General features: G+C 46.6%; 1 protein-coding gene across 10 annotated transcripts in view; it reads right to left on the bottom strand.

The window, feature by feature from the left end:
• The window catches only part of Kif6 (kinesin family member 6), a 390,004-nt gene that overhangs the window by 97,328 nt on the left and 274,207 nt on the right, over window positions 1–18,469 (bottom strand). The window lies entirely within an intron of this gene.

Raw genomic sequence — 18,469 nt, 5'->3', positions numbered from 1 at the left:
CCTTAGTTTCCACATAATGATCCATGCTTGCTTTCTGTGGCTGGTGAGGGACCTAGGAGCTCCCTGGAGTCAACTTCTCTGTCACAAGACCATGGCAGGAGTCCCTAGCTGATGTCTCAGCATTTCAATGTCCAGCCTGCCCACTGTGAGGCCCTGCCCAGGGCTCAAAATACAGAGCCTCGAGTCAGAAACCAGGTGGCACCCCTGCACCAGGACCTTTTCATCCCAGTCTCCCAAGGCAAGGGTCAGTGCAGGTGTGAGTCTGAGATGCCCCCTCAGTGACCCCTTCACAACTGGGTTTTGAATGAATCATTATTATTATTATTATTATTATTATTATATTTTGGTACCACGAATTGAACACAGGGGTGCTCAACCCCTGAGCCACATCCCTAGCCCCCTTTTAAAATGTTCTATTTAGAGACAGGGTCTCACTAAGTTGCTTAAGGCCTTGCTAAGTTGCTGAGGCTGGCTTTGAGCTCGAGATCCTCCTGCCTCAGCCTCAATCCCACTAGGATTACGGGTGCCCAGCTCAGAGACTTTTAAAAATGCTTCAGCCCTTGGTTCCTGTGCCCGGAAGTTCTTTTCCCCTGTTTCCATCTGCAGCTCTGCTTATCTTCAAAGCCCTGGCTGAGTCTGCCACCTCCATAAAGCTGTCCCCAAACCCAGGCTAAACAAATCCTCCCTGCACTCTGTCCTACTCAGGCACCTGCAGCAGGTACAGTCGGGTGGACATCATCCTTCATGACAATCCTTTCTGGGGAAATGCAAGTTTCTCAAAGGTAGAAGATCATATTTTTATGTGAATCTCCGGTGTCTCGTTGGATGGCTGGCACTGAGATGGTGCCCAACATATGTCTACTAGATGATCTGGTAGGAGCCAAGTGGGCAGGATATGAGCCTTGCTGTAATTGCCACAGGAACACCGTCCAGGGCCATGAGGCGGTGAGGCCTAGGTTTCCAGAGACTCGCTCATCTGGGCCACATACAGCATCTTTTGCCTGGAAAAACCCTGCTAAGTTCCATCTCCCAGGCTCATCGAGGAACTGGACCAGCTCATCTGACACCAATTTAATCATTACTGTGGTAAAAATAGCACTAGGAAGAATGTCTGAATGGTGAGGTACACAACAACACTCCACCCTTTTCCAATCAGAAGCAAATGGGCATGGCTCATTTCAGTCTCCACATCTGTCCTGCACACTCCAGAAACCAGTGGAGCTGGGAATTGGTTGGTGTGCGACTCTTGAGGATGGGCTCTGAGCACGAGAGATGTCAACACCGGGCACTTTTCACCAGCAGAGCCCGTGGGAGTCGAAGGATTCATTCCCCACTTCTCCCCTGGCCCTGGCCCGTGCCCAGTGGTAACAATGGGGGCTTTTACTGCACAATAGAATCAGAGGGCGTGCGTGTGTCTGGGAGAGTTGGAAAGACGGTGCTCCACGGGCACCACAGTAGAGGTTTGGGATCCCCAAAAGTGCACCTAGGGATCCCCAAATTGCCTCTCACAGAGGGGTTAAGAGAAGGCTTCTACCAACCAGGTAGTGGCAGTGGTGGGGTGGGGTGTGGAGGATGGCTCATAAAGTGGTCACGAAGGAGAAGGGCCTTTCCTCTTCTGCCCTCTGCTTTATTGCAGAGCTGACGGTGTGAATGGGCAGCTGGGTGGGGAAAGAGCCCACTCAGGTTTTCCAGCGCTCATGGTACCATAATGGCGGTCAGTCCTGGGAGAACCTGAATAGCCCCTGGTCTGCCCTGAGTGGACGGTGGGAGCAGAAGGCATATGCAGTGTAAAGCTCAGGAAGTTCGTTTGCAATTATTTTTAAAAATGATCTTAAAAGTTCTAAGAAATCTGGAGCCAGCAGCATAACATCTTATATAAGAATCATCAATTACCAAAGATTCAAAATTTAGTAAAGTGCACATGTGGGAAAGTGGCATTGGGAATTACTTAGGGACCCTGCTGATGACCAGGAAGATGGCATTAGCTTTCCTCCCGCCATAGAGAAGTATTCTGCAAGTAGGGTTTCCTGACTGTGGGGATCACAGGTGAACTGTGGTGATGGTATGATGGCCTTAATCCTGGCAGCTGGCTCCCTAGGTGCCTGCCCAGGGAGGCCATGGGGAGGGGCTTATCTTGTCCTAGTCTGAGGGGAAAGAGGTAAAGCAAGGCCGAGATGCCTACAGAGCCTTCAGGGAAGGCTACCGTAAGGAGCATGAGACTGGGGTCCACAGAGAGAGGCCCGTGGGAAGGACCCCACAAGGAGCTGAAGTGTGCGGGCTGGGTCTCCGTCTCAGACTTCTCCTGTCCATCCATCCCCTTCTGCCCATTTAGAGTCCACATTTGACTTTTTTTTTTTCCATTGTATTAATACATCAGATCTCAGCCAATTTGGGGTCACTCACAACATTAATGAACAACTGTTTCTCCCAACTTTTCATTTATTAGAGCGATGTCTCAACTTCTTTTTCCTATGAGGATTTAGAAAGCAGGCTCTTTCTCCTGTGACAAGCTCTTGTCCTGAAGCACACACTGTATGTGTTAGGAGCAAGAGTGTTTGAAGCTCACCTTGCTAATGAGACAATCATCTATTTATTTATTCCTTCAAGATGTGTTTATTCATCTTAGGCGCCGTGCTAGGCATGTGACAGAGATGCAAAACCCAAGAAGGCAATTAAAGCTTTGATCTTTGTGTTTAAAGAGTTCAAAGTCTAGTCAGAGAGAAAGGAAAGTGAACAAATAATGACACTGCTGCGAGCTGCAGGGAGTTGTGTCCAGCACCAGGAGACAGGGAGGAAGAGGGGCAGGAAAGTCACTCTGTCGGGGACAGTGGGGGGAGACCGCTGGAGGAGGGGGCATGTGACTTCATGTGAAGGGATTCTGAAGATGGTGCACCCTTTGCCAGGTGGGGATGAAGAACCAGTGAAGGGGGCAGAGGAGTGTGAATTAAAAGGGCAACCTGACCAGTACGGGTGGTTCTGCCCCTCCATGGGAATGACATTTGCATGGTTACAGAAAAGGAGGGGAGGTAAAGGTTGCCCAGCTTTTAGAGGCAATTAGTTCTGCTCCTCAATAGATTTTTTCCAGGGAGAGTAGGTCTGATGGAAAGGGCAAGGTGGGTGGCATCCAAAATGGCCTGCTAGTAGATTCACCCATGAGATCAGACTCTAATTAGTGCCTATTTTGCCCAAAGCTTTATATTTTTTTCACAGTATTACAGAAAACCAGAACCCTGAATTCTGTTGACTATTTACGTAGTGTATTTGATATGTTAATAAGTTCTGTTAATTATTTATACAATTTGTCAGCTCCTAGGGGCAAGGATTCTTGTCAGTTTTGTTTGAAGCAGTATTTCTAGCACTTGACCAGTCCCTGGTATCATGGAGGAACTCAACTGTCTTCTGTTGATCCTAGGGCCTGGCACATGCTAGACAAGTGCTCTGTTACTGAGCTACATCCCAAGCCTTTTCGTAAATGAGTTATTTTGAGACAGAATCTTGAAAGTTGCCTAGGCTGGACTCAAACTAGTGGACATCCCAAGAAGCTGACATTACAGGTCTGTGCCACCATGCCTGGCACAATTAGATGTCTTTTAAATGAATGAGTGGGCAGATGTCTTCCCTTTTGTTAGACTGTGTTGCTACTGGGGAAGTGAAACAGGCTGGCACTGCCCTCCACCACCATGCTCCTGGGGGGGTTCATCCCCTCCGTGACGTGTCTTAGAAAATTCAACACCATCTTCTCCCCATTACAGGTTATTGCACTCAACAGCCCACTATTAGAGATGAACTCCAACTCCAAGAAGCTTTTATGACAATGCAACAAGCCTTGAAGGTATCACTATTTTAGGGTGAGCAAAGAAAAATTCTACAATTTGTTGACAACTAGCTAACAGGTCCTACAAAGACAGACATGCTACTTTCGTCCCAAATTGGTCTGTCAGAATCAGCTCCTCATCAAGGTGTAGGGTCTCGGAGTGCTGACCTGCTGTGCTCATTTCTAGCTCTTGTTTGTGTTTAGTGAATTTCAGCCACAGGTCCCAGCACTGAATCCCAGAAAGTAGGGATGATGACGAGGGCCTCTGGCTTGCCGAGCTGCAGGGCCACATCACATAAACCTACAGGAGATGCTCCAAACACAACACTGCATTTCCAGGTTGTGGGCTGGTGGAAAAATATTTATAAGACTCAAAGGCATAAACTCTTCTGGATTTTGATACTGATCAAAGAGCACTTTGATAGAAATCGCAGTCAACAGTTTTTAAAAACTAGCTTTGGAGTTGGATTTCTGAAAATCAGGCATCTAAATTCACATGTGTTGGCCTCTTATTTTTTAATTCTGTGTGTGTGTAAAATAATAATAATAATTATTATATATATATATATATATATATATGTATGTATATAAAATTATTTATTCATTTTTAAATTTGGTACCGGGCGTTGAACTCAGGGGCACTCTACCACTGAGCAAATCCCCAGCCCTATTTTGTATTTTATTTAGAGACAGGTCTCACTGAGTTGCTTAGGGCCTTGCTTTTGCTGAGATTGGTATTGAACTTTTGATCCTCCTGCCTCAGCCTCCCGAGCTGCTGGGATTACAGGCCTGTGCCACCCTGCTGGCCTTAATGCTCTATTTTTTTTGTCATCCTAAAATCCACTTCCTTATTTTGTTAAAGAATATAATTCAGCACTTTGGAAGCCCACCCCACCCCTAGCACAGGGTCCCATGGAAACCGAATGGCGAGAACAAACAGGGACAGGGGAGTTTGAGCTACAGCCCGGGCCTGCTGTCAGATTGCCTTTAGCCTGGAGCACGTGGGCCACAGCTTATTTTCCTGGCTGCTCCCAAACACCCGACTGCTGCTGAAGCTATTGCTTAAAAATCGACAAAAGTCAAATGATGGAGGGTTGTGTTATTCATGCTGAAAATGATTTCCTACTCAGAGCCAAAATTATATTTTCTTTGGGAGACATTTATTCATGCAAGACTTCAGTTTTCTCTGACTAAAGAAGAGGGGAGGAAAGAAGACCAAGAGGGAGTGATGGAAAGTGAGGGGGTGGTTCCAAAGGGAGGGGGATTCAGAACACACAGTTTGAGTCTAAACGTACAGGGAGGCTCAGGGCTGGGTGGGGGACCTCTGGCGCTCAGGCAGGCAGGAAGCTGGACTGGGAGGGATGATTATCTACGGCTTGATGGCAGAGACTTTTGAAATGGAAGGTAAGGGATGGCTGTGATGGAGAGAGAGGACGGACGCGCCTGCGAGGCTGCGAAGGGACAGGCGAGGGGCTATGTGTTTGCATGTATTTGATATAAGGCTCTGTAGACGTGGAAATCTCTCAGGGGTGGACTTGGATGTGACACACAAACATATTCTCCCATAAATAATTAGAAAAGGACTCCAACCTGTGTGTGCTGAGGTTAGAATAAACGGGCCAATGGAAGGAGGAGGAAGGATTTAGATGAGAGACGTCGCAGAGCCAGGGGCAGGACAATCTGTCAAGGTGGAATGGGAAACATAAAAGACCAGAGGTCAGATCTCTTGGACTGACCGAAGAGACTCATCTAACCTACTTCCTGCTTTTGATTGACAACTTCTGGAGTGGGCTAGTGCCAGGAGAGTTATGAGGATCAGAGGAAAGCTCAGAGATCCAACACCCTTGAGAACACTGTCTGTGACAAGGATGTCCCCAAGGCCACAAAGAGGAAATGATGGCTACAGCTAGTATGGAGAGCAAAGGACCCACGGATGCCAGACTGACTGAATGCATGGGAGGGGAGGGCTGACCCATCTCCCAGGAAGATTAGAAGGGACTTCGGAGACGCTGCCTTTACCTTCCTGTCCCTTCTGTGGGGAGGGTGCTGTCGCTTAGGAAGGAGGAGTCTTCTGGAAGGCACATGAAAGGCAGGGCTAGCTCTGTGCAGGCTGGGCCACCACTTTCCCCCCTCACACCCGTGCAAGACTCTGCTCACCCCTGGCAGAGGAAGCTAATTACAGCATTAGCGTTTCCCGCAGCGCTCTCCGGGCAGCCTCCACAGTCAATCATCCCCAGCACAGAAGCTCTTCCTTTAATAGATGGCTTCCAGATTACCAACCAATTAAATGACAACTGCCATTTAATCATAGTCACTACTGTCACTTTGATCATTCCATCACCTCAGGAGCTGACATGCACTGACACGCACACGGCCCCCTACCTAGCACGTCATCGCCCCAGAGTGCCTGGATCACTCAGGGGACCCCCGAGTGGATGCCGAGGAGTCCTGCGCCCATTTCCTCCAGCACCGGGGTGATGGGGGTCACCGCAGTGAGCAGTGCCACTGGTCATGGTTCTGTTTACTTGGAAGGGCCAGGAGCAGCCCAGCTACAATTTAAAGGGCTGTTGGGTGGGTCCAGCAGGATATGGAATCTGAGGATGAGGAGAAGAAAAAAAACCCACTTAGCCACGGCCAAAGTGGCTGCAGATGTGGAGACCAGAGATCAGATCTTTTGGAGTGACCAAGGACACTCATCTAACCTCCTCCCTGCTTTTTGGTGGACAACTTTTGGAGTGGGCTAGTGCCCCACGACCTTGGGGTGAAAGGCCTAGGCTAGACCCCAGCGATATCACCTGGGCTGGAGTCCTGGGATTATGACTTGCGTTGGAGTTTCCTCGGTTGCCACATGAAAGATGTCAAAGGAAAACCTTTAATTAGAAGATTCTTAGGGCTGGCTTGGACCAGGCCGGAGCAAGGCGGCTTGGCAGGGGCTCTCGGGAGGAGAGCAAAAGGAAAATCTGAAGTGGAAAGCCACATAAACCTTAGGAGACCCACCCAATGGTGGCACCACATCTAAATAAATCAGATGGGCTCCTGACTCCCGGTGCCAGAAATCACACATCCCACCAGCCGCCCACACAGGCCCTGAAGGGCAGGCCTTGAGGACTGGGTGGGGCTAAAGGGGCAGAGCTCAGGGTGGGCTGTGTTTCCCTTTTGTCTTGGTGACTGTCTCATTCACCCTCCTGCTGCTGGGACTCTGCGTTGGCTCTTCCCCTGGGCAGGTGAAGAAAGACCCGACATGACATTGGAGTGGACACCCTGGAGAAGCTGAACGACAGCAGTTTCGCGAGGGTAGTGTTCAGCAGTTACATAAGACTTCTAAGCAGCGGTCCTCAAGGCTTTCTGCAAAAAATGCTCATTTTCCCTAGCCTAGCCCCTCTGGAGTCTTTATTTTATGAGAGTTCTCGTTCAGGACCAAGTGCCCGTGTGGGCTGCCTGGAGAAGCCCGTGGGTAGATGCAGCCTATCCACTGGGTTGGAAAGCAGCCTGGGTCATGTTGGCACTTCTGGGTTTTGGAGTTAACTCAGGAATCTGGAGGCCAGCAACGTTTCCATTAAATGAGACAGCACACTGTGGCTCCTGCTGCCAGGCTAAACTGGATCCCTCATGTCTGCTCTGTTGATTTTAGCCCATGGATGTGGCAGCCCTGAAGAGCCTGAGTGTCTAATTCCATGCCCAAGATCTGGACCAAGCCTGGGAATTTGGGTGGCAGGATGTGTGTGTCCTGACTCCTCGTGGGGAGCAGGGCAGGTGACTGACAGACCCACGGAAGAGAAAGGCTGGATTCCTCTTCAGTTGAGAAAGAGGCTGCAAATTCTGCAGAACCTGAAACGCACAGGGTTCCCTGAAGCTAAGCTGGCTTGGGCTGCTTCCAAAGGACTGGGTAACAGGGTCCTGCCAGCTGGCTGCCCCCTGGTGAGTCTAGTTGTCGTGTCAGCCTGTGCTTTGGAGACAGTGACTGAAGTGTTGTGGACATGCCCTGTTCTCTAGAAATGAGGCACTTCCTATCTATGCCTCATGAGGAAGAGCTCCACTCTAGTCTCAAATTTATCTTCATATATTTTGAAAAAGAGAATTAGAAAACTACCTTGCAGTTCAGTAGCAAAACTGCTTGAAATGTGTGTGGCTTTAAGTAAAATTCTGTTTCCATAGCTTGGAAGTAAGTATAAGGCAAGATGAAGTTTAAATATGCTACTGTTTTTAAGTCCACTGGGGGTATATATACACAATGGAATATTACTCAATCATAAAGAAGAATGAACTGATGGCATTTGCCAGTAAATGAGTGGAACTGGAGACTATCATGCTGAGTGAAATAAGCCAATCCCCCAAACCAAAGGCTGAATATTCTTTCTGATATGCAGATGCTAACTCACAATAAGTAGCGGGGAGTTGGGTGGGTGGGAAAAGAAGAGAAGTTCACTGGATTAGACAAAGAGGAATGAAGGGAAGGGAGGGGCATGGGAATAGGAAAGATGGTAGAATGAATCGGACAGAACTTTCCTATGTTCGTATGTGAATACAAAACCAGTGTAACTCCACATCATGTCCAACTACAAGAATGGGATCCTAATTAAATAAGTTATACTCCATGTATGTACAATATGTCAAAATATGCTCTATTGTCATGTATATCTAAAGAGAAAAAATAAAATAGATGAATAAAAATATGCTACTGTTCTTTTGGGGAAAAAGATGGGGAAATTTTGTGTGTGTGTGTGCACACAATAGGGATTATTCCCTATTTCATAAACATGAACTTGATTTCCACGACTCCATTGGTGTTGGTGAACTAAGCTTATCAAGAACTCGACATGGGCTAGAGGCATTATATAAGCTCTCTCATTTCTTACCATGACCTGTCAATCAGATAGTAGCTGAAGTTGAAAGAGTTTAAAAGTGACTCTAAGTCAACAGTTGGTAAGTGGCAAAGCCATAACTTCGTCTTAAGTTTGTCTGACTTCAAATTCCTCCATTTTTCTTTTTTTTTAGTGGAAAGGGCATATCCATTTTTTAAGTTTTATTGAGTTATGTATAATTGACAAAATCGTACATATTTGATGTACAACATGATTTGATAGATGTGTATGTTGTGAAATGATTATCACAATCCAATGAGTGACGACATCTCTCACAGAGTTTTCGTGTGTGTGTGTGGGGGGGTGTGTGGTGTGTGGTGTGGGGTGTGTGTGTGGGGGGCGGGGGTGTGTGAGTGGTGGGTGGTGGTGGTGGGGAGAACACTGAAGACCTACCCTTAGTAAATTTCAAGCGTATAGCCCAGTGTTATTTAACTCCAGTCACCATGCTGCTCATTTTATTCCTCAGCACTTAAGTCATCTTATAACTGAAAGTTTGCACCCTGTGACCAACAGCTTCCCATTTCCCCAACCCCTGGCAACCACCATCCTTCTCTGCTTCTATGCATTTGACTTTTTCCAAAGTGCTCCTTTTTCCTGCTGTGTTGCTAAGTGAAACTCATTTGCCAAGAAATAATGACCTCGTAACTGCCCGCAGGCCACTGATGTCAGTCCTGTGGGGTCAGGAGATCCGAGATGGTAAAGAAAGTGAGGACACTTGGGAGGGTTGTGAGCTGGGTGGGGGCTGACAGCCATCAGGGCAGATGATGGTTCAGAAGAGCGGGAGGTCTCTGAGCGGGGGACCCAGGAGGGCGCCAGAGGCCCGGGAGCTGCTTCCTTGGGAAACTGAGGTGGGGGCTGGGGAGCATGAGGGTCAGACTTTGGAAAAGCAGAGCTGAATGGCTGGTCCTGACGCCTTGACTCTGCCATTAAGGACTCTGGTTAGCAGACTGACAGGTTTGATTAATGATCTTTCCCTAATCTATACAGAACTTGGGCTCTGAAAAGTGTCCATGATAAAGTTTTTTTTTTTTCCCTCCTCCTTTTCTCTCTTTTCTTTTTTGGTACTAGGGATGAAACCCAGAGGCACTTTACTACTGAGCTACATCCTCAGCCCTTTTAATTTTTTATTCTGAGATAGGGTCTCATTAGGTTGCTGAGGCTGGCCTCCCTTTTGCCGTCTCCTGCCTCAGCCTCCCAAGTTGCTGGGATTGCAGGCTTGGGGAATCACACTGGGTTTCTGCATTTGAAATGGCCGTGTTAGGACTTAAGTCAGAGAGTGGATACTACAGAGCAGAAAAGGAGTCAGGGTCTAGGTTCTAGAGGGTGGGCTTTGGGTAGCCATGAAAAAGAGGCGAGAGAGACCCAGAAGACCATCATCTTCTCTCTGACTTCTCTGTAGCCTGGCTGCTTCTTCCCTGGAATGCACTTTATTGTTAAAACATAACATTTGTTTATTCACCAGGCAGAGAGTGAACTGGTGACGCTGACCACGAGTACTGTCCACAGTACTGGGTATCTATCTACTCCACTGACGACCCTTTTCTATGGTGGAGATAAAGAAAAGAAACATTGGGGGCTGGGGTTGTGGCTCAGTGGTAAAGCATTTGCTTAGCATGCACAGGTCCATGAGTTGGATCCTCAGCACCCCATAAAAACAAATGAATGGAATAAAGGTATTTTGTCCAATTAAAAAAATAATATTAAAAAAAGAAAAGGAACATTGTCCTTGACTGTACAGTTGAGTGGTGGAGGTATAAAAAGGTCCAAGCTTATGTTAGACATCTGGAGAAACTTCTAGACAATGCACTGACAACCACCTGGTAGAGAGGGTGTACAGGGAGCAAAAGAGGGGTACTATGGCATTGCGAAGGGATTTCTCAGGGCACTTCCAAGGAGCAGGAGCTGGAGGAGAGGGGTCGGTGTTAGGGAAGAGAGTGGCCAAGACAGAGGTATGCAGAGGAGCCTGTGGGTGCAGGGCCGGCTCAGAGATTCACTGGCACGACCCTGGGGTTTGTTTTGTCTGCTGGGGGAATTGGGGCCGAACATCTAGGATCAGATACCACCTCACCCAGCTGCCTGTTTGCCCCCTGGAGCTTTCCACAGGCTTGCCCCTCGGATGAGTGACCATCTGCCTTGGTGTGACGTCAGGCCACTGCTCTGTAATTCTTGTTCAGTGACTGGGAAAGGAGGCAGAATCTGGAGTCGGAAGATACAGGTTTGAGTGCTGAGCTGTATGACGAGGCCCTGCTGTAGACCTTGCCCTGCGTCTCGGGCTTGTCATCTGCACAATAAAGCTCATGATTCCCAGGTCACACCCTGAAGGATCAACAAGAGTGGGGAGCACTTTGTGCACATCTCCACTTCAGAACCACCGAATCCCTTTAGAAAGATTTATTCCCAGGACCATCTCACCTTCTCCCTCCCACCCCAAGTCCACGAGTCACCCCCCGGAAGCCCCTTCAGCTCCAAGCGCACTGCCTGGGACACAGGAGGCGCTCCAGACAAGACCTGTCAACTGGATGAGCAAAGAGGAGACATCTCTGGTGAAACTCTTCTCCTTAAAAGTGCTGCTTGTTAAGCTGAGCACAGTGCAAATCTCAAGTTCATTTTTCTGTGTCTATATTCTACAATAAAAATAAAGAAAACAGCAAATGGCAGCTATGAATCATTTATTTAAAGCTCTCTGACAGAATGAATGGCTAAATGTGGACTACACTATAAACAGTGAAAATGAAAAAATGAGTTATAATTATCCTAACTAATAATGAGTCCTCTGAAAACCTACTCACAGCGAGCTGTTTAGAGGGTAGAGCTACTTCAACACAGTAGAACTCTGAAGGTAGCAACGTGGGGACAGCAGCTCACGGTTGGCTCTGTGGCTTCTGTGCTCTCACATCTCAGCCCTGCCAGCCCCGCATGCTCCTCAGTCGCAGCCTCACTCATTGGGGAGATTCGTGCCTCAGGACAGGGGCTCCTTGTCTTCCCACCTCCATGTCTACCGTGGACTCTCACCCATGCCCAGGGTCCATCCTTCCCTCTGGTGACAATGGAATGGGCATCTGCCGCCTTGTCCAAGGCCAACCCTCCACCTGGGCTCTGGTTCCCAAACTCCCCCACTGGCCTTTCTTCCTCCCTCACCCCTTTTCTCTTTTCTGAGCATTTTCTTCCTCTTCCTTGGATTATTTCCATCAGCACAAAAACACATTTCAAAATTCTTTTTAGAGTTAGGTACAGATATATTTGAATTTCTAGGGGCAAAGTGGGAGGTTCGTTCATGTTCTCAGGCCTTGATTTCATTGGTGAAAAAGAAGAGAAGATCCTCTACTTACAGTGGGATGGACGGAGGAGGGCATCTAGAGGCTCAGGGAAAAGTACTCTGCATAAAACTCTCCCTCTGCTCCGTTAACCTGGCAGTGTCTTCCCGCTCCGAGGACCCCCCACAGGGTTTTCATAGTCACCGTCTCGCTCTCCGGCCTTCTCCTTGGTCCTGAGCCATGTCAACACTGTTCCTATTGGTGGACCTTTGCACGGGCCTTTTGTTTCTCTGGGATGTTCTTTCCCTGGACCTTCATGATTATCATCTCAGTATTCAGTTCTCAGCTCAGGCCTCCTTCCTTGTTTTCCTGTTGTATGTCCTTTCTAGGATTCACCACCATCTGAAACTAAATGCACTTATGCACTGTGTCGAGCGAAAGCTCCACAATGGCTAACCTACGTTGGCCACTTCTTCTCCAGAGTGGGGAGGAAAAAAGGAAAGAGAAGGAGGGAGAGGTGGCGGGAAGAATCACGATTCTACTTGACTAGGTCCTCTGAAAGGTACCAGATTGGCACCCTTGTCCCTGCCTTTCTGCATCAAGCCCAAACTGCTGCCCTATGAAGATCCCGACCCCTGGTCTGAACTCTCTCCTCTCCACACCCACAATCAAAAATTTAAAAATAACCCTCTGTTTAGGGGTCCTGGCTGGGGCCAGCATCCACAGGCCCTGGCTGAACAACATCCAGAGGAACCATCTGGCACCACCTCACTCCTCCACTCTCTCTCACTAGGTTTTCAGTTTTGTGGTCGTGACTTATTGTTTGTACTCCCTGCATTTTAGACCTATAAATACTTACTTCTAAATGGAGCCAAACTACCCATCACATATAAACGGTGAAGCTTCTGGTGGGAGCAGCCTCCTAGCCTTTCCCCTGGCAAGAGTCACATTTCAGAGCGGCGGAGAGGGGGGCAGAAGAGACTATCTGGGGCTGTGTGGTGTCACAGAGTACTGTGGGGCCAGCCATGTTAGTATCTGTGCCTGGCATTTGTGCCTCCACAACTGGGCAGTAAGTTGCCATCACGAGATGTTCATATTCAGCCCCTCAGGGGGGTTTCTAGGGACTGTTCCTACATCCACTATCTTGCAGGAGTTCAGGGAGGACTGCGGTCATTACAGAAGCAAGTCCTAAAAATGTGCACTCCCATGTGAGGTGTGTACGCAGGGGTAAGAACACACAGAAAACAGTACTTCACTTTTTCTGATTATCAAGGCTAAACTTGCCCATTGTAGAAAATTCACAAAGTTTGAAATGGTATAAAGAAGAAGAAAGAAAACCCGACTCACAATCCCTTCACCTCCCCTCCAGGTCTCCCTGTGCTTTGTTTTACTACGTAGATAAGATTATAATGTACATCCATCAAGATGTACATTATGATCTTTTCTATGTACAAGAGTGCTGTGAGGCCACTTTTTTTGTAGCCTGTTTATTTCACTCAATATAATCTCACAATCCTTTTCATATCATTAAAATCTTCATAAATATTACTTTTTATGGCTGTATAATATATCATCATCATAGTCCTTTCCCCAACATTGGACATGTACATTGTTTTATATATAGGCTACATAAATACATGATGTTGCACCGAGTGTCTTGTTGCATAAAGATTAGTCCACATTTAATTAATTGCTTCAACAAGTATTTACAGTGGTCATTATATGTCAGTTACTGTTCTTGGAGTTGGGAATTTGGCGGCGAACAGAGGTTCGTTTCCTCTGGTGAGCTAACATTTTACTGAGGTCAACAGATAAGAGAAGCAAATAATAAACACATACACTTAATCAGCTCTCTGAAGAAGGCTAATGGAAGTAGGTAATGGGAAGTAATGACGAGGTAGGGATGGCCAGGGAGGCTCTTTCACTGAGGGAGACCAGAAGGAGGCTTCTCTGAGGCAGGTGCTCGCACATTATTTCTGTAGTTTGTTTCCCAGAAGGAGCTGCAGGATTAAAATTCTTGTTTTCTAAGAAGCCAGATCTTGATCTTGAACTCACTCCTCCATTGCTCTGGCCCTTGGCTTCCTTATGGAAGTGGGAGTACGGGGGCCTGCATGTGTGTGCGGTGGGGGCAGGAGAATGGGGTGGCTGTGGGAAGGGGATGTTGAGGTTCCTGCACCCCAGAAACACCAGGTCAGGGAGCAAACACAAGTCACAGAAAAGAGAATGATCAGGCTGCGAGAGGCTGCAAAGCATCCCAGTGGGAAAACTTAACTGAAGGAAGGTTCTGGGAGGTGTGGTGTGAAAGATGGTACGAATACTCTGTCTGGCACCCATTAGGTGGCCCATAATACCTGCTGGATGGAGGAGTCCCAACCTCTAGAGAAGAGCTTTGTCTAACTAGGTCCTACCTCCGACAGTTTCTACCACCTCCCAGAAATGCCATCAGTTAGGAATCCGTCAACTGACTGATCCAGTCACAGGGTCAGAGCTCTCGTGATCCAGTGACTTCCCAAGGCCCACCTCTGCACACTGCTGCACTGGGGACCACGCCTTCCACACACATGCTTTTGGGAGACATTCCAGGTCCAAAACATAACAGGTGGTGTCCTTGGTTTCTTCATTCATAAAACGGGCCTGATGGTGTCTACTTCATAGGCTATTTTGAAGATTAAAAGTGACTGACATGGAAAAACACAGCGCTGTACCTAGTGCACTGAAGGGTCTTCATAAAAGCTTGTTCCTCTCCCTCATCTTGTAGACTTAAGTAGAAAAGGGTCTGGGATTGTAAGAGGCAGGCACTGAGGACCTCAAGGTGGACTGTGTCTCTCAAATCCCCCCGAGCTGGACCATTATCTGCTTACACACCATCATTTGGACTGTGCTCTTTTGAGTTCTTCAGTCTAGAGCAATAAAATTATTTTTTGCATAGAAAATATCTACTGTGTGTTGATCCTGACAACGAACTCCAAGAAGGACTCTCACCACTCTAATGGACAGTTAATGACAAGTCAAGTCATGAAGTCATCCGTGCTAGCATCAGATTTCAAAGCTCTTTTCTTCACTTGAGGCGGTTAAACTGAGTTGGAAAACAGCTCAGATTATGTCCCAGCCTCCTGCCTGTCCTCCCAGCAGTGTGGCTCCTCTGGATCAACGTGGTCCCCGGCCACAGGCCCTGCTCTCATCTCTGTGCCAGGTCACACTCCCTTCCAGCATACCTTTCTTATCCAGTTGGTGGCTCTTTTTAAGGTGTGTCACCCTGGGGACAGGGCACTCCTTGTTTACGTAGTGCCTCGTCTGGGGTGCCGGATGCACACATCAAACGCTGCCACCAGCAGAGCCTTCCCTTTCCAGGCTTCCAGTGACAGCTGAGGGCCCCTCGCCCTGAGGCACCTATAGAAGCCACTTGTCTGAAATACCTGCCCCTGGCGCCATGGCTCCCACCTGTGCTTGTCCTCTGTTTATTGTTTTTTTTTTTTTTTTTTTTTATTGTTGGTCGTTCAAAACATTACACAGTTCTTAATACATCATCTTTCACAGTTTGATTCAAGTGGGTTATGAACTCCCAACTTTACCCCGTATACAGATTGCTGTTTCACATCAGTTACCCTTCCATTGATTGACATATTGCCTTTCTAGTGTCTGATGTATTCTGCTGTCTGTCCTATTCTCTACTATCCCCCCTCCCCTCCCCTCCCCTCCCCTCCCCTTTTCTCATCCCTGTTTAATGTAAATCTTCTTCTCAAGCTCTTCGTCCTTACCCTGTCCTTGTTTACTCCCCTTATATCAAAGGGGTCATTTGGTATTTGTTTTTTAACAATTGACTAGCTTCACTTAGCATAATCTGCTCTAATGCCATCCATTTCCCTCCAAATTCTATGATTTTGTCGTTCCTTAATGCAGAGTAATACTCCATTGTGTATAAATGCCACATTTTTTTTATCCATTCATCTATTGAAGGGCATCTAGGCTGATTCCATAATCTTGCTATAGTGAATTGTGCTGCTATGAACATCGTTGTAGCAGTGTCTCTGTAACATGCTCTTATTAGGTCTTTAGGGAATAGACCGAGAAGGGGAATAGCTGGGTCAAATGGTGGTTCCATTCCCAGCTTTCCAAGAAATCTCCATACTGCTTTCCAAATTGGCTGCACCAATTTGCAGTCCCACCAGCAATGAACAAGAGTGCCCTTTTCCCCGCATCCTCTCCAGCACTTATTGTTGTTTGACTTCCTAATGGCTGCCAATCTTACTGGAGTGAGGTGGTATCTTAGGGTAGTTTTGATTTGCATTTCTCTAACTGCTAGCGATGGTGAGCATTTTTTCATGTACTTATTGATTGATTGTATGTCCTCCTCTGAGAACTGTCTGTTCTGTTCAACATAGTCCTCGAAACACTGGCCAGAGCAATTAGACAGACAAAAGAAATTAAAGGCATAAAAATAGGAAAAGAAGAACTTAAATTATCACTATTTGCAGATGATATGATCCTATACCTAGCAGACCCAAAAGGGTCTACAAAGAAGCTATTAGAGCTAATAAATGAATTCAGCAAAGTGGCAGGATATAAGATCAACACGCATAAATCAAAGGCATTCCTGTATATCAGTGACAAATCCTCTGAAACGGAAATGAGGACAACTACTCCATTCACAATATCCCCCCAAAAAATAAAATACTTGGGAATCAACCTAACAAAAGAGGTGAAAGATTTATATAATGAAAATTATAGAACCCTAAAGAAAGATATAGAAGAAGACCTTAGAAGATGGAAAAATATACCCTGCTCATGGATAGGTAGAACTAACATCATCAAAATGGCGATATTACCAAAAGTCCTCTATAAGTTCAATGCAATGCCAATCAAAATCCCAATGGAACTTCTTGTAGAAATAGATAAAAGAATCATGAAATTCATATGGAATAATAAAAGACCCAGAATAGCAAAAACAATGCTAAGCAGGAAGAGTGAATCAGGCGGTATAGCGATACCAGACTTCAAACTATACTACAGAGCAATAGTAACAAAAACAGCATGGTACTGGTACCAAAACAGGCGGGTGGACCAATGGTACAGAATAGAGGACACAGAAACCAATCCACAAAACTACAACTATCTTATATTTGATAAAGGGGCTAAAAGCATGCAATGGAGGAAGGATAGCATCTTCAACAAATGGTGCTGGGAAAACTGGAAATCCATTTGCATCAAAATGAATCTGAACCCCTATCTCTCGCCATGCACAAAAGTTAACTCAAAATGGATTAAGGAGCTTGATATTAAATCAGAGACATGGCATCTGATAGAAGAAAAAGTTGGTTATGATCTACATACTGTGGGATCGGGCCCCCAATTCCTCAATAGGACACCCATAGCGCAAGAGTTAATAACTAGAATCAACAAATGGGACTTACTCAAACTAAAAAGTTTTTTCTCAGCAAAAGAAACAATAAGAGAGATAAACAGGGAGCCTACATCCTGGGAACAAATCTTTAATCCACACACTTCAGATAGAGCCCTAATAACCAGAATATACAAAGAACTCAAAAAATTAGACAATAAGATAACAAATAACCCAATCAATAAATGTTTATTGTTTTTTGCCTTGTTCCTTCATGTGGTCACAGCACACGAGCAGCTTTTCTCTGGGAACTTGCATTACTAGCTTTTGTCTGATTTCTCTGCTCACTGTTTTCTTTCTTTCTTTTTAAATCCTGTCTTTTTAAAAAGCCAGGAGCCGAACTGGATTGTGGAAAGTGATGCCAAGTCATGGGGCCCTAATTGCCCCCATCTGCTCTATGGCAGGAAGAGGAGGAGGAAGGAATGGGTGCTTCAGGATGATGAAGAAGCAGCTAAATTTGATTTGCTTAAAAACTCCAGTTGGCACTCATCTGTGGTGGAAATGTTCGCTGGCAGACGCCTCAGGCCCAGTTAACTGTTGGTGGCTGGTGTGGCTGGGTAGGAAGACTGGCCTCTGCTCTGCTCAGGAAGCTGCCTCCGACTTCCTTGGGTTCACTAACGAGCCTCCCTCGGGTTGCCTTGGGCTGTAATTTGCTCTCTGGATATAAAGAATGTAAAGAGAGCGCAGGCTGAAAGCCCCTCTGGCTGGGCTTCCTCTTGTTACAAACAACCAGTCTTTGAACTTGTAATTACGAGTCATGGGGCACCCTGTCTGGTGCAAAAGTGACTCATTTTAACTAAATTATCAGTTTTGTCCTGTTACCAAATGCTATGATCAACCATTCTGTATTAAAGAAAGAAAGAAAAAAAAAAAAGGAACATTTTTATTAAAAGAGCAGGATGTGTAGAAAGAGAGCAAACTGTACTATGCTTTCCAGACGTATGGACCAAAGTCAAGCTCAGGCCCGGAGTGAGCCAAGCAACAAAATAAACAGTAGAAAATGGCACAGAAAGCAAGCGATCAGGAAAATTCATTTCAGAATTGATGCATAATCAGCCTTTGGGGCCAGAGCAGAAGATTCCTCCAGTCTATGATTTGTGGGCATTCCCCCCACCCCCTCCCCCCTTAATTCTCTTGGGCC

Source organism: Ictidomys tridecemlineatus, chromosome 8 (genome assembly GCF_052094955.1).
Source record: "Ictidomys tridecemlineatus isolate mIctTri1 chromosome 8, mIctTri1.hap1, whole genome shotgun sequence".
NCBI lineage: Eukaryota > Metazoa > Chordata > Mammalia > Rodentia > Sciuridae > Ictidomys > Ictidomys tridecemlineatus.
This window is presented reverse-complemented; position numbering and strand designations above follow the sequence as displayed.